This window comes from Monodelphis domestica, chromosome 8 (assembly GCF_027887165.1).
Source record: "Monodelphis domestica isolate mMonDom1 chromosome 8, mMonDom1.pri, whole genome shotgun sequence".
NCBI lineage: Eukaryota > Metazoa > Chordata > Mammalia > Didelphimorphia > Didelphidae > Monodelphis > Monodelphis domestica.
Genome location: NC_077234.1, coordinates 86098903 through 86112951, shown reverse-complemented (window position 1 = coordinate 86112951; position 14049 = coordinate 86098903). Strand labels below are relative to the sequence as shown.

The window sequence follows — 14049 nt, the reverse complement described above, 5'->3', positions numbered from 1 at the left end:
ACTCAAGCTGCCAACAGCCAGATTCAAAGATTTCTTTCTTCAGTTGTTATTAGGAGAAAGCCAGAAACCTCTTTTTCCAAGTCTTCAACCAAGACCTTTCAGGAGAGAAGTCTGTCAGTTGGGGCACAGAACCTTTCCCCAGATCTCCAGCCTTAGGTTCCCATATGACTCTTAGTCACATGCTCCTGTCAATCACTCACTCTGACGTGTGCACCACTCAGTTTGTTGCAAAACATTCTTTCTCTAGCACAGATGACACATATGATAAAATTCCATATAAATATTAACTATTATTATTTGAGATTGCTGGTATTTATTTTAATAATTTGATTCTATGTTTCATTAATGTGAGTACAGTTACCACTGACACTGATCACAACTTTTCTACAAACTTTAATATATCATCTTTGTGAATTTCTTTCATTCAAAAACATTTAGCACCTGGTAATTAACTTTATGAACTTCACAGGGCTGGTCCTTGAATAACAAAAAGAGAGATCATAGCCAGGACTGTACTTGAAGCTTCTCTGGTTTGGTAGCAACTGGAAGAGTTTGCATACCATGCCATTGGGATTATTTCCAAAAGACTGGAGTTTTTATTTCATTGATGGAAAAAGCTTCCAGGGAGGGATTTCCCCTATCAATGCAGTGCAATTTTTCACTGACACTTAACTCTTCAAGAGTTGCTTGAGATACTAGGCGGCTAAGTGAATAAGTCAAGGTCATTTGACCAATATGTGTCAGAAGAAGAATTCAAACCTAGGTCTTCTTGAACCTGAAGTCAACTCTATCTTCTATGCCACATGGTCTTTCTGCCATTGTATAACCTTTGGAAAGTCAGGAGCACCTCTCCACCATGATGGAGAAGACCTGTGGGAAGGGGAATAAGCCCTCCTTATTCATGTAATCTTTGTGCCTTTAACTCTGTACTTACATGGATTAGGGTTTAAATCATGGAAATGATTCATCTCATATTTCCCCTATTAGTTTGTAAGTTCCTTGAAAATAGGAACTGTCTTAGGTTTTCATTTGTGTTCATAGTGCCTTAATGCAGTGCTTTGTACATAGTAAGTGCTTAATAAATGCTTCATTCAGTCATTCTTCTGACTTTTTTGTTTTGACCCAATTTGAAAATGATAGCTCCTAAGGTCATTCTACATATTCAGTTACTCACTATGTTGCTAGGGCCTTAAAAAAAAAAGGCAACATTAGATTAGGAAAATATTTAGTCAGGACTAAAATGAAAAATAAAATAACAGGGAAGCCATCATATACATTCCTGGGCAAGTACAGCACTCTCCTTTTCATTTCCCACCCAGCTTCACTCTTGGACTTCATTATGCCCTTTGGACTCATCTTCCTGGTAGGTCACATCAACCCCATAAACAACTTCTTCTATACTCCTTGCCCCTGGAATCCCTCCCTCCCTATAATTGGAAAGGGTAGAGGATGGATAATAGAGAGCTCTTCCCCAATCCCTCATTTAAAAAGTATCCTAGCTTTTAACTTCTTACCTGACTTCACTCATGCACTTCATTATGTCCCCAAGCTAGGTACCCTTCCCTGTCCTTATTTTCAGCTTTAAAAAAAATGTTGTCTTTTCCCTTTAGACTGTGAGCCATTTGAGGGCAGGGACAGTCTTTTGCCTTTCTTTGTATTTCCACATTCTATATGTTGAGTTTGAGATGCCTTTGGAACATCCAGGTGAAGATGTCAATCTGACAGCTGGTAATATGAAGTTTGGAGGAAGAGGTGAAGTTTGGGTTTATAGCTTTTAAGAGTCATCAACTTTTGCTTTTACAAACAAAGCCTATTCTTGTAGTAGTTAACTTTTTTTTTACTTTTGTAATACCTTGTGCATAAGATTTCCACCAACCCTTGTAACTATGGTTTTTTAAATTAAAATTTATTTGTTATATTAAAATATGCAAGGGTTTCTCTCCTTCCCCTTCCCACCATTAGAGAAGGTACAATTTAAGAAAGAGATATATGTACAAATAAAATGTCTTGCTCATTTTTTATTTATCAATTCTTTCAGACGAAGACATACACAAGTCATTCTTTAAACAATATTTCTGTTGCTGCATATCATGCTCTCCTGGGGCTGCTTGTTTCAACTCTTCATAACTTCATATAAGTTTTTCCATGTTTCTAAAAAAATTAACCTGTTCATCATTTTTTACAGCCTAGTAGTATTCCATCACAATCATATGCCACAACTTATTTAGTCATTACCCAATTGAGGTTCCAGTTCTTTGCCATCATCAAGAAAGCTGCTATAAGTATTTTAGAACTTCTGGTTCTTTTCCTTTTCCACTGATCACCTTAAATAAACCTAATCGTGGTATTGCTGGGTCAAAAGATACACACACACACATATATATATATATATATATATATATATTATATAGTGTACACAGTTCGATAATTCCAGACTGTTTTCCAGAATGGTTGGGTCACTTCATCATTCCACCAGCAGTGTATGGGTATTCTCATTTTTCTACCTCCCATCCACCATTTGTCATTTTGCCCTTTTATAATTTTAGGGTCTAACGCTTTTGTAGATCTCTTTCTCTGGGATTTCTGGAGAGATACCTAAGCATCTTCCCTGTGAGCCTGAAATACTAGTGGACTGTAGCACAGAGCAGTGGCAGCAGCTAATGCCCTCAGACACTGCAGAGCTGCCTGGTCCTTAGCCGATCTCACAGGGCTGCTTCTTTAACCGAGCTGCTCTGTAGTTTCTGCTGGGCTACTCTGAGTGCTGGATGTATCCACACCAGTGCGGAACATCTCCCACCCTTCCTGGCTACCTCTAATACTGCTGCTGCTCTCGGCTCCCCTCTTCTGGTCTTTGGCTCCTATGCTATCTGTGGGAGACACAATCTGCCAGATTTTTGGTTTGATAGTCCCCATTGGATGTCCTTAGCTCTTTTGGGATGTAAATTCTCTAGCCAGTCACACCCAGTCAGCTAGTTAGAGAATTCCTCCTGTGCATTAAAAAACAAAAACAAAAAACCCTTTACTTTCTGACTTAGAATCAATACTAAGTTTTGGTTCAAAGGCAGAAGAGTGGTAAGGGGTAGGCAACTGGGGTTAAATGACTTGCCCAGGGTCACATAGCTAGGAAGACTCAGAAGCCAGATTTAAATTTTGTCTTAAAACATCTTGTGATGAGACTGGAATCAGAAAGAGAGTATTGTTAAGTGAAAATCAATTAGAAGGAATCCTATCTAAACCTAAAATTTAAGTGAATAAAAATATATGGTTTAATTTTACTTGTGTTAGACTTTTTGGTAATGCAACTTGTTCAGCCATTTCCCAGTTGATGGATATCCCTTCGGTTTCTAGTTCTTTTCTACTTGCTATAAATATTTTTGTACAAGTAGGTCCTTCCCCTTTTCCTTTGATCTCTTTGGAATACAGACCTAGTAGTGGTATTATTGGATTAAAGGATATGTACAGTTTGATGGCTCTTTGGGCATGGTCCTAGATTGTTCTCCAGAATGGTTATATTAGTTTACAGCTCCACTAACAGTGTATTAGGGTCCCAATTTTTGTATATGCCCTCCAACATTTATCATTTTCCATTTTCATCACATTAACCAGTCTGATAGAGGTGAGGTGATGCCTCAGAGTTATTTGAATTTTCATTTTCATTTGCATTTGCATTTGCATTTATAGTACTAAAGCAAAGTATGACTTTCATGTTTTGGTATTTCTTGATTCCAGGACTGAAATGATCACCAATTAGAAATAAATTTGAAGTCTGAATTTTGTTTCTAACCTCCCACCCCCTTCCTAGCCTGTCTTGTAATTTCTGAGAGACCTGAGTTCAGGAGGGGTAGGTTGAGAAAAACCAAGAATCACCAAAACTCATTGTTCAATGAAACACAATAACTTTATTCTGGCCAGAATGTTAAATATCCACCCCAATCATTGCAAGCTAGTAGCATAATCAATGAGGTATGTATAATAAAAGCAGGAATCTGCATTCCAAGACAGTGGTATATTCCTTTGGACTTCACTTATCTCTTTAGTTTTTGCCTCTGGTTTTATTTGCATAATATTAAGGAAGAAGGCAGCTGGATATATGACTTCCAAATAAAGGATAATGCCATAAACAAATTAGGAGAGCATTAACAGTTTGCCTGTCAGATCTATGGATAAGGGAAGCATTCATGTCCAAACAAGATATAGAAAACATTATGAGATACAAAATACATAATTTTGACTAAAATAAATTAAAAAGCTTTTGCAAAAACAAAACCAATGCAACCAAGATAAGAAGTAAAACAACATACTGGGGGGAAATTTTATAACAAGTGATCCTGACAAAGGCCTCATTTGTCAAATATATAAAGATCTGAAGTACCTTTATAAGAATACAAGCATTCTTCAAATGACAAATGGTCAAAGGATATGAACAGGCAGTTCTCAGATGAAGAAATCAAAACTATCTTTAGTTATATTTTAAAATGCTTCAAATTACTGTTAATTAGAAAAATGCAAATGAAAATAACTCTGAGGTGTTATCTCACACCGATCAGATGGATTAATATAACAAAAAAGGAAAATGATAAATGTTGGAGGGTATGTGTGAAAATTGGGACACTAATGTATTATTGGTGGAACTATTAACTAATACACTATTCTGGAGAGCAATCTGAAACAAAGCCCAAATGACCATCAAACTGCATATTCTTTGACCCAGCAATACCACTACTAGATCTGTATTCCAAAGAGATCAAAGCTAGGGGGAAAGGACCTATTTGTGCTAATATATATATAAGCAGCTCTTTTTGTGGTGGCAAAGAACTGGAAATTGAAAGGATGTCCATCAATGGGGAAATGGCTGAACAAGTTGTGGAATATGTTTGTAAGTGGAATACTATTGTGCCATAAGAAATGAAAAAATAAGATGATAAAAAAACTTGGAAAGATTTATATGAATTGATGCAAAATGAAGTGAGCAGAATCAGGAAAATGTTGTACATAGTAACAACAATAATGAATGTTGATAAACTGAATGACAACTATTAGTAGCAATGCAAGGATCCTGTACAATTCCAAGACAAAAAAGTCTATCCACTGCCACAGGAGGAACTGATGGAGTCTGAATGCAAATTGAAGCATATCATTCTTCACTTTATTTCCTCCATGAATTTTTCTCCAAATTAAATGGTGTCTTTTTTTCACAAGTCGAGCATAGAAATATGTAGTGCAATTATAACACATGTACAACCTATATCATAATACCTACCACCTTGGGGAGGGGTGGTAGGGTGAGAGGGAGGGAAAGAACATGGCTTGCAAAATGTCAGAAAGCAATTATTTAAAAATGTATTGACATAATCTGGGGGAAAAATATTTAAAAAGGAAGACTCCACTTCCTGACTTCAAATCCAGCCTCTGACACTTACTAGCTTTGTGACCTGTACAAATCAAGTAAACTCTTTTTGTCTCAGTTTCCTCATCTGTCAAATGAGATGGAGAAGGAAATGGCAAACCACTCTTAATATCTTTGCCAAGAAAACCCCAAATGGGATCTCAAAGAGTTGACACAACTGAACAACTAAAACAACCACAGGCACTAAAAGAGCTTTAATTCTTGTTTACTAGCTACTGTATCCTGGCAGTTGGTGGAAGCAGTCATCAAGCAATCCAGAAGAAGAAAGAGGAAGCAAAGCAGAGAACAGAGAACCGGAAAAAAAGGTACAGCTTGGATAAATCACTCAGCATCCTCAATTGTAAAACAAGGGTATTAACTAATATAGCCATCCATCTCAAGATCTATGATATGATTACGATCATTCCAATTTATAAATGAGGGAACTAAGTCTAGGAGAGGGTAAATAATTTACACAGGGTTTCATATTAAACATCGGAGGTAGGATTTAAACTCAAGTTTTCATGACTTCACATCCAGTCTTTTATATGCTACTCCTACCTCTAATAATTGCTAATGCCTAGGCTACACTTTACCAAGTGGCATACATCCTAAGAGAACTGTGTGCCAATTAGTAAGTTATCACCTCCTGGGGGAATCTCTCTCCTTCAAGGAATAATCATTGCTGCCACAAAGACTATAGTGAACCAAGGGATTAAACCCTTTGGGAACCATGTGCCTTCTAGTACAGGATACAATCCTTGGGATGATAATCACTACCTTTACAGGTGGCATACATACCTTGTGGTTGTCTGCTGTTTCAAAGTTCAAAAAGCAATTATATAGTAATTAGTCCCATAAAATTTTTCCTCTGCAGGGCAAAAGGGAAGACAATTATTCCCAAAGAGTAACTCTGCTCCACGGTGATGGTGGTGAGGTGCCTATCCCTTCCTTTCCCACCTCTCTGCCATGATCCATGAATTGATTAGTGGTTTGGATATATACGAAGTTCTGCACATCATTCCAAGCCTCCAGAGTTTAGACAAAGAGCTGATGTGGGACTAATAGGAGACTGCTTGGTCATCCGTGGAGCAAGGCAGTAGGGTAGTCCAGTAGTATCAAATTCAAATAGAAACAAATGCCTACAGGTCACATATTGGGAAAGAAAACCACAAATTAATATTATTTATGTTGTATTATATTTTAAATTTTATTTTGTTAAATATTTCCTAGTTATATATTAGTTTAACTCAGGCTATATATCCGAGGGAGTTTTGAAGGCTCTTTGAGAACCATAGGCTGTGAGTTTGACACCTCTGGTTAGACCACTGACATCAGGATATTTTCTGAGTGGACTAATAAAGATTAAGGAATAACTTAACTGTACCACTGCAATCTAGTGGGTAGGGGATGAGACGTCGGGAAGCCGGGTAGTTAGTCAATTGGGACTTAGCATATATGATGGGGTCCGTACTAGTCAAACTGTTTTTTACCAATTCACAGTTCTTTCTATCTATCTATCTATCTATCTATCTATCTATCTATCTATCTATCTATCTATCTATCTGTCTATCTATCTATTATCTATCATCTATCTATCTATCTATCTACCTATCTACCTATCTACCTATCTACCTATCTATCTATCTATCTATCCCTCTGTCTATCTATCATCTATCTACTGGATCACAGAATCACTGAAAGTCAGTTGGGAGAGATTTCACAGACCTTTTAGTCCTATCTACATCTGAATTAGAATCTCTTCTCCAACTTCTTCATTGTAACATTTGAGATGCTAAAATGGTGAACAGGGGTCATAGGGCACCTATCAGAGAACCCTGTGGGATCAGAAAAGAAAGAAGCAGAAGATAATAATGGTTCTATTGAACTTAATAGAAAACCTTTTTTCCCCCCAATAAGAACTGTAGTAATCAGAGAATTTTGGTAACTGGTCATCAAATTTTGTTTCTTATAACTAGAAGGTCTCTTGATTCCATTAAAAGAAGATAGCTGAGCTGTTTGTCATTTGGCCTATATGATTTACATAAAATGGGCAGTCAGGACCACTCATAAAGTGTTGGTTAATAAATTGTTCACTAGACTTATTAGTGACTTATGATCAACGTATATAGACAATTATGGTTCTGACAGCTATATTCCTTAAAGAGCTCCAAAGAAGAAGATCCTACTATCTCCCAGGGTGTTCCATTCATTTTTAGGACAGTTCTCTTTGGAAGTTTTTCATTCTAGCAGACTAATTCCTTCTTCAATGTAAAAAGAACTGTTGAGGAGAGAAGTAGATTTGACAAAGCGTGGATCCTGGAGGAGAGGATTTATGTGCTGAAGCACATTAGAAAGTAGACTATATAGTTCTGCTCCGTATAGTTTGTATATCCCTTAAGGAAACTGTTGTAATAACTTGGTTGTAATTAGAAGATCAAATTGTTAATTTCTATAGCCTAAATATATGCCAGATTACTTATTTAGAACCTGGGAAAAGATTTAGTGTTAGATCACAGGAGTTCTTGTCTTTGAGTCCTTGATTTTTTAAAAAATTTGATATCTGTATTTCAATGTAAAAGGTTTCCTATGTAATGTTATGCCTTTTATTTTGTGTGTTCACCATTACTAGGTTAGTACCCCAAATAAAGGAGGGGGAGGACTTATATGTGCAAAAATATTTAAAGTAGTTCTTTTTAGAGGAAAAAAGATTTAGAAAGTGAGGGGATACTCATCAGTTGAGTAAGTTGTAGTAGATAATTGTAATAGAATACTATTGTGCTCTAAGAAATGACAAGTAAGAGGAGCTCAGAAAAACCTGGAAAGACTCACACAAAGTGAAGCAGAGTGAAAAAAGCAGAATCAGGAGAACATGTACATAGTGTCAGGAATACTTTACAATGAACAATTGTGAATAACAACAATTCTCAGTAATACAATGATCCAAAACTTTCCAAAAGACTCATGATAAAAAATGCCATCTACTTCCAAAGAAAAAGAACTGAGTCTGAATCCAGACCAAAGCAAACTTTTTTCACTTTCTTAATTTTTTTTCTATTTGAATTTCCTTCCACAAAAGGATTAATATGGAAAAATATTTTACATGATTACATATGTAAAATCTATATGAGACTACTTACCACATTAAGGGGTAGGTAGGGAGTTAGAGGGAGAAGGGAGGGAGAGAATTCAAGACAATATTCTTTAGAAAATGGTGGAAACTGTTTTTACATGTAATTGGAAAAAATAAAATAAAATTTAATATTTTGTGTATTAAAAATTTTTATTTTGAAAAGGGTTACATAAGCTTCACTAGTGAGATGCCTTTGTGTAAATTTATTGAGAATATCATATATAGTACAGAACAATTCCTTATTAAGGCTCAAAATTTTATTTTAAGATAAAAAATTGCCATTTTAGTAAGGAAGCCTGAGAGGGAGGAAAAAGGAATAATGTTTGTATTTATAGAAGGTAATTGCCTATCTTTTGACTGGACAGATAGATTTCACTCTGGACAAGAGTTTTAAACTGACTAATAAGGGTTGTTGAACTATGTATTAAGGGATTATTTAATTGAGAAATGATAATTCAAGATCAGATCTGCCAATCTCCCTTCCTCTCTCCTTTCTTCCTTCACCCTCCTTGTTTACCTCCCTCTTCCCTTCCTCCCTTCTTTCAGTTGATTCTTCTGTAGGTCTCACTGAAATCAACTCAGAGTAAGTATTTGGTTTATCATATAGTGTACTCTCTCTTTTCTAAGTTTAAGTAAGGGGTTTATTTGGGAGAAAAGGGAAAGATAAGAAGACGAAGGGAAAGAGGATTTGGGGTTTCCCTAATACTAAACAATTCCCAAGTTGGAGGGTGGTGGAAATATAGTTCAGATTTGGGGAAATGGTCAACAGATCTTGAAAATTCAGTCAATGTAGTGCAGCAGAGAGAAACCAGAGAGCAGGACTTCTTCTGTCCTTCCTCCTTTCTGTCTCAAGGCAAAGAGACTCAGTTTTTCAGTTTGCCTCCTCCTTTTTTCAAAGGTCCTTCCTGGTCCCCATTCTAAACAGAATGTTCATCTTGACTGACAGTTCTGGAGTCTTTGCTTTTCCAGCCTTTGCTGCAGACCTCTTTTTTTCCCCATCTCTCCACACACAACTAGCAAGCCCTTTTCTTCTTAATTAGGACTAGTTATATTTTCTTTACCACATTTTAGGAATTCTGTATTTCAAACATTCTCTCTTTTATTCTTTTTTTGTTTTCAACTTATCTTTAACTCTTTGCCAAGACCCATGAAGACTTGAAATAACAAGTTATTCTAAAGGAAAATTAATCAACTTCCTTTTAGAAATCAGAAAAATAGAAGCACTTCCATATGCACTCTGGATTACCAGGTTTATTGATAAGACAGACAAAATTTTAATTGTTTCTCTATTGCCTCTAGGATAAAATTAAAAAATCTTCACCCTGACTTCTAAATCCCTCCATAGCATGACTCCCAATTTCCTTTCTAACTTTGTTTATTAATTAGTTACTTATTTATTTATATTTGTTTATTAATGCCCTTCATGCAAACTAGTCTGATTGCTTCCTCCATCAGTCTGATTTTTCTCCCACCTATGCACCTTTACTCAAGAGGTCTCATATCCAGGATGCAGAACTTTATTTCCTCTGCCTCATAAAATCCCTAGCTGCATTGAAAGCACAGACATGGTACCTTCCTACAGTAAGAACTTTCCTGATTCCCCCAGTTATTAGAATTCTCTCCCTCTTGAAGTTACTTTGCATATTGTTTATATTTATATGAACATATTATCTTCCCCCAGTTGTAGGTAAGCTTAATGAGGTTAAGGATTTTATTTTTTTGGTCTTTGAATCCAGAGGGCCAATGCACATAGAGGCACTTAATAAATGATTGTTGAATTGAATTAAATTTAAAATATTTGACAACTTCTAAGATTAGAAACTGGTCCATCTATTTCTAATACTCATTTAATTAAGATTAGGAAAGAATAGGCAGAGTAGGGGCAGGAGCAACATTAATGTCATGCTTTTATGGTCACATGGAGCTAGGTGAGAATGGTCCCTCCTCTATTGGGATATGTGTGAAGAAGTTCTTCCTTCTCTTGCCACCAGGGAAAAAAGAAGCTTTCTTTTGGTGTTTCCAAATAGCAGCCAGTTAAGAGTTTTTGTCACCATTCAGTAGGCTAACAGGAAACAGTTAGGGGATATCTGTTCATGCTCTGAACCCCTCCATTATCAGTGTCCAGAAGGGGGTTCATCAAGCCTTTCCATGGATACTGACACAAAGCATAATGCATATACTCTAACGAAAGGACCCTCAGTGGCCAGTCTCCCCATTATGCTCTTCCTGTCACTGAAAAATTCATTATCCACAGCAAATAGGCTGGTGTGCATTTAGAAACAGTGCCAATTTCTCTGATCTACAGCAGCCCCCTGGCATTCCAAGAAGACATAAGCATTGTCTTTTCATATACAGTCAGGAAAGAGTTTCAAAAATCATCAATATGATGCAAATCTTCTATATTCCCATATATATGAACTCACAATTGTCTCCAAATACAGAATTTTACAAATTCAACAAAAAATATCTTACAAAATCTTATTAGACATTATTGTTTGCTTAGTACTTAAAAAGATACTATCTTGGTGCTTAAAATGGTCTTCCCCAATCCAAAGACAACTTAAAAAAAAGAAGAAAGTCAAGATTCTTGGCTCTCTGCAAGGCAGAAAGAGGGATGGAGACACGGATATGGACAGAAAGAGACAGAGACAGAAAAAGAGAGGAGGCAGCATGTGCCAGGCATGTGAAACAACCACCACCTCCACCACCTTGACCACCATTTATCCTCCCCACAACCCAAGAACCTTGGGAATAGCAATGTTTTAGGCTAAATGCCCTCAGCTATCATACCAGTGAAGCTCAATGTAGCTCCTGCAGGTGCTATAGCCATAGCAACTAAAGACCCAGAAAAGAAACTTTTGCCATTGAAATCCTTGGCACATTGGTTCACTATCAGAAACTGATATGTTTCATCAGTGGAAATGCCATGAAAGAAGAAGCTTTATATAATCTGTTTTGTTGCTACCCCTTTAGAACCATGGGACTTTTCCATTTGGCTGGTAGCTGTCTCCCCTGATAAACTGTGAGATGAGGAACCATCTCACTTTTCTATTTTTACCTCTAGTTCCTAGCACAATACTTTGCGCATGGTAAAGGCTTCATAAAAACTCCACTCATTCATTCTGAGGGAAACTTGGTGCCTACAAAATTTTTCAGAACATTTGGAGAAATTCCCACAAGGATTTAGGACTTGGGGTTTACTGGAAGTTATCCTCTCACCCTAATGTGCGAAACCAAACATATTTGACTTGTTTGTGTAGCACCATATGGTCAGGTACCAGGTGCTACAACAAACCAAAACTAGATACCAGGAGACATTGGGGCATTTAACTGTCTTACTCATGTACTATGGGACCCCCTTCTGTTCTGGGTCTACCTCATGGACAAGGTTTACTAGTATAAAATTCATTTGGGTTATTATAACAGCATAGGTCACTCAACTTTTATAACAAATCCAGCTAGAAGTCAAGACAAAAATCTCAGTGTTACTTCCCTCAGTTGATGATGCTAAAGTCCTCTGAAATGACACAAGGCACTTGAAATTTTCTCCAGGAATTGCTGCAATACACAGTGAAGGCAAATTAAGGTTAGGACAAAATTTCAAGGTATTTCTTTTCTACATAGGATCTCTGTATAAATTAAGCAGTTAGGTGGCATAGAGGTTAGATGGTTGGAGTCAGGAAGACCCAAATTCAAATTTCCCATCAGATACTTACTCATTGGGTGACCCTGAGAAAGTTGTTTAACCTCTATTTACCTCAGTTTCCTTAACTGTAAAATAGGGATAATGATAACACTTATCTCTTAGGGTTGTTATATCAAATGAGATATTTGCAAAGTGCTTAATACAGCCTCTGGTATATTTGTTGTTGTCCATTTGTTCAGTCATTCAGTCATGTAGTAGTACTCTTTCAGACCCAGGGACTATAGCTATCCTTGTTTTTGTTTTTTGTTTTTGGTTAGAATATTGGAATGGTTTGTCATTTCCTTTTCCAGTGGATCTAATGGCAGATGTCTAATAATACTTTTCCCTTTCTTCTCTAAAACAACTTAAGACATTCAACATTTCTCCAATGGATCCCTCGCTGCCAGGACAATACTAGTGGAATTCCAAATTAATGTGATGCATGCCCATTATTTGAGAATGGAATGGCTGAACAAATTGTTGTATATGAAAATGATAGAATACCATTGTGTGGTAAGAAATGAGGGAATAAATCATTTCAAATAGACTTGGAAAGACTTGTATGAATCAATGCTGAGTGAAGTGGGCAGAATCAGAAGGACAATTCATATTAGAAAATGAATATTATAAAAAAAGAATAATTTTTAGAACTTTTATAACTGTAAAGATTAAAATTTTAGGAATATGGGGAGACTGAGGTAGAAATTAGTTTCTCTCTGCAAGGAGTATTATATTTTATAGAGGTTTATTAAGGATTAAGGATTTAAGAATATACAAGTAAGAAAAAACAGGTGCCTAGGCCAGAGGCCTAGACAAAACCTCACCTACATTATGGAAAGAGCCTCTGCCCCAAAACGGAAGTCCAAAAGAGAGAGAAGAGACCCAAAAACCTTTGCCACCAGCTTAAATCCCTTTTCGATCTCGGCCCACCTGAGAATTTCCCTGAGATTACAAAGCATTTTGGGGAAGTGGAGCAAAGGCTTGTGGGGATTGTAGTCCTGTATTCGAGGCTATTTTTTACATAACCTAATGAAGAATGAAGTGGATGAGGTCAGTTAATACAATAACAAGATTTTAAATACAAAAATTTTTGAAAGCTGTAAGAACTGAGGTCAGTATAATGACTGTCCCTGAGATTATATCAAATTTACTCTCTCTCTCCCTATCTAGTATATACATAGTTATTTGCATGTGGTTTCTCTATTAGAATATTAGCTTACTTGAAAACTAGATGAAACCAAACAGAAATTAATGACTTGATGAGATAGTAGGAAATAGTAGGACAAAATCCTCAAATTGAAAAAATAGAAGAAAATATAAGAAACTAAGTATCAAGAACAACTGACCAGGCCAATATCTTAAGGAAGAGAGAAAAAAATCAATTATTATTGGACCCCAGGGGCCTCAAGGTGGCTCAGTGGATTAAGAGACAGGCCTGAGTTGGGAGATCCTGGGTTCAAATAGGGCCTCAGATACTTCCTAGCTGTGTGACTCTGAACAAGTCATTTAACCCCCAGGCCTGGCTCTTATCACTTATCTGCATTGGAACCAATACAAGTATTGATTCTAAGATGGAAGATAAGGGTCTTTTTTTTTTTTAAGTCACTGGACTCCCTGAAAATTATGATTAGAATTTTAAAAGCCTCGATGCTAATTCTAGGTGGAAAGAATCCAGATATAAAGAACTAGAAGGTAAAGATAAATAAGCATTCATCTATCACCCTCTAAGGCATGTTATAGTCAAAATTTAGGCTCTCATGTCAAAGAGAAAAAACCCAAAAGCATTCTGTAAAAAAGTAGTTCAAGTATCCAGGAATTGCAGTCAGGATCACATAAGGACTGGTA

The 14049-nt window shown here is 36.5% G+C and overlaps 1 protein-coding gene across 22 annotated transcripts in view; it reads left to right on the top strand.

The window, feature by feature from the left end:
- Positions 1 to 14049, top strand: part of ZDBF2 (zinc finger DBF-type containing 2) — a 151692-nt gene that overhangs the window by 31870 nt on the left and 105773 nt on the right. For all 22 annotated transcript variants that reach the window (XM_056806906.1, XM_056806888.1, XM_056806884.1 and 19 more), the window contains one exon: positions 5620 to 5712. The gene's annotated coding sequence lies outside the window, so the exon portion shown is untranslated. The remainder of the gene's footprint in view (positions 1 to 5619; positions 5713 to 14049) is intronic.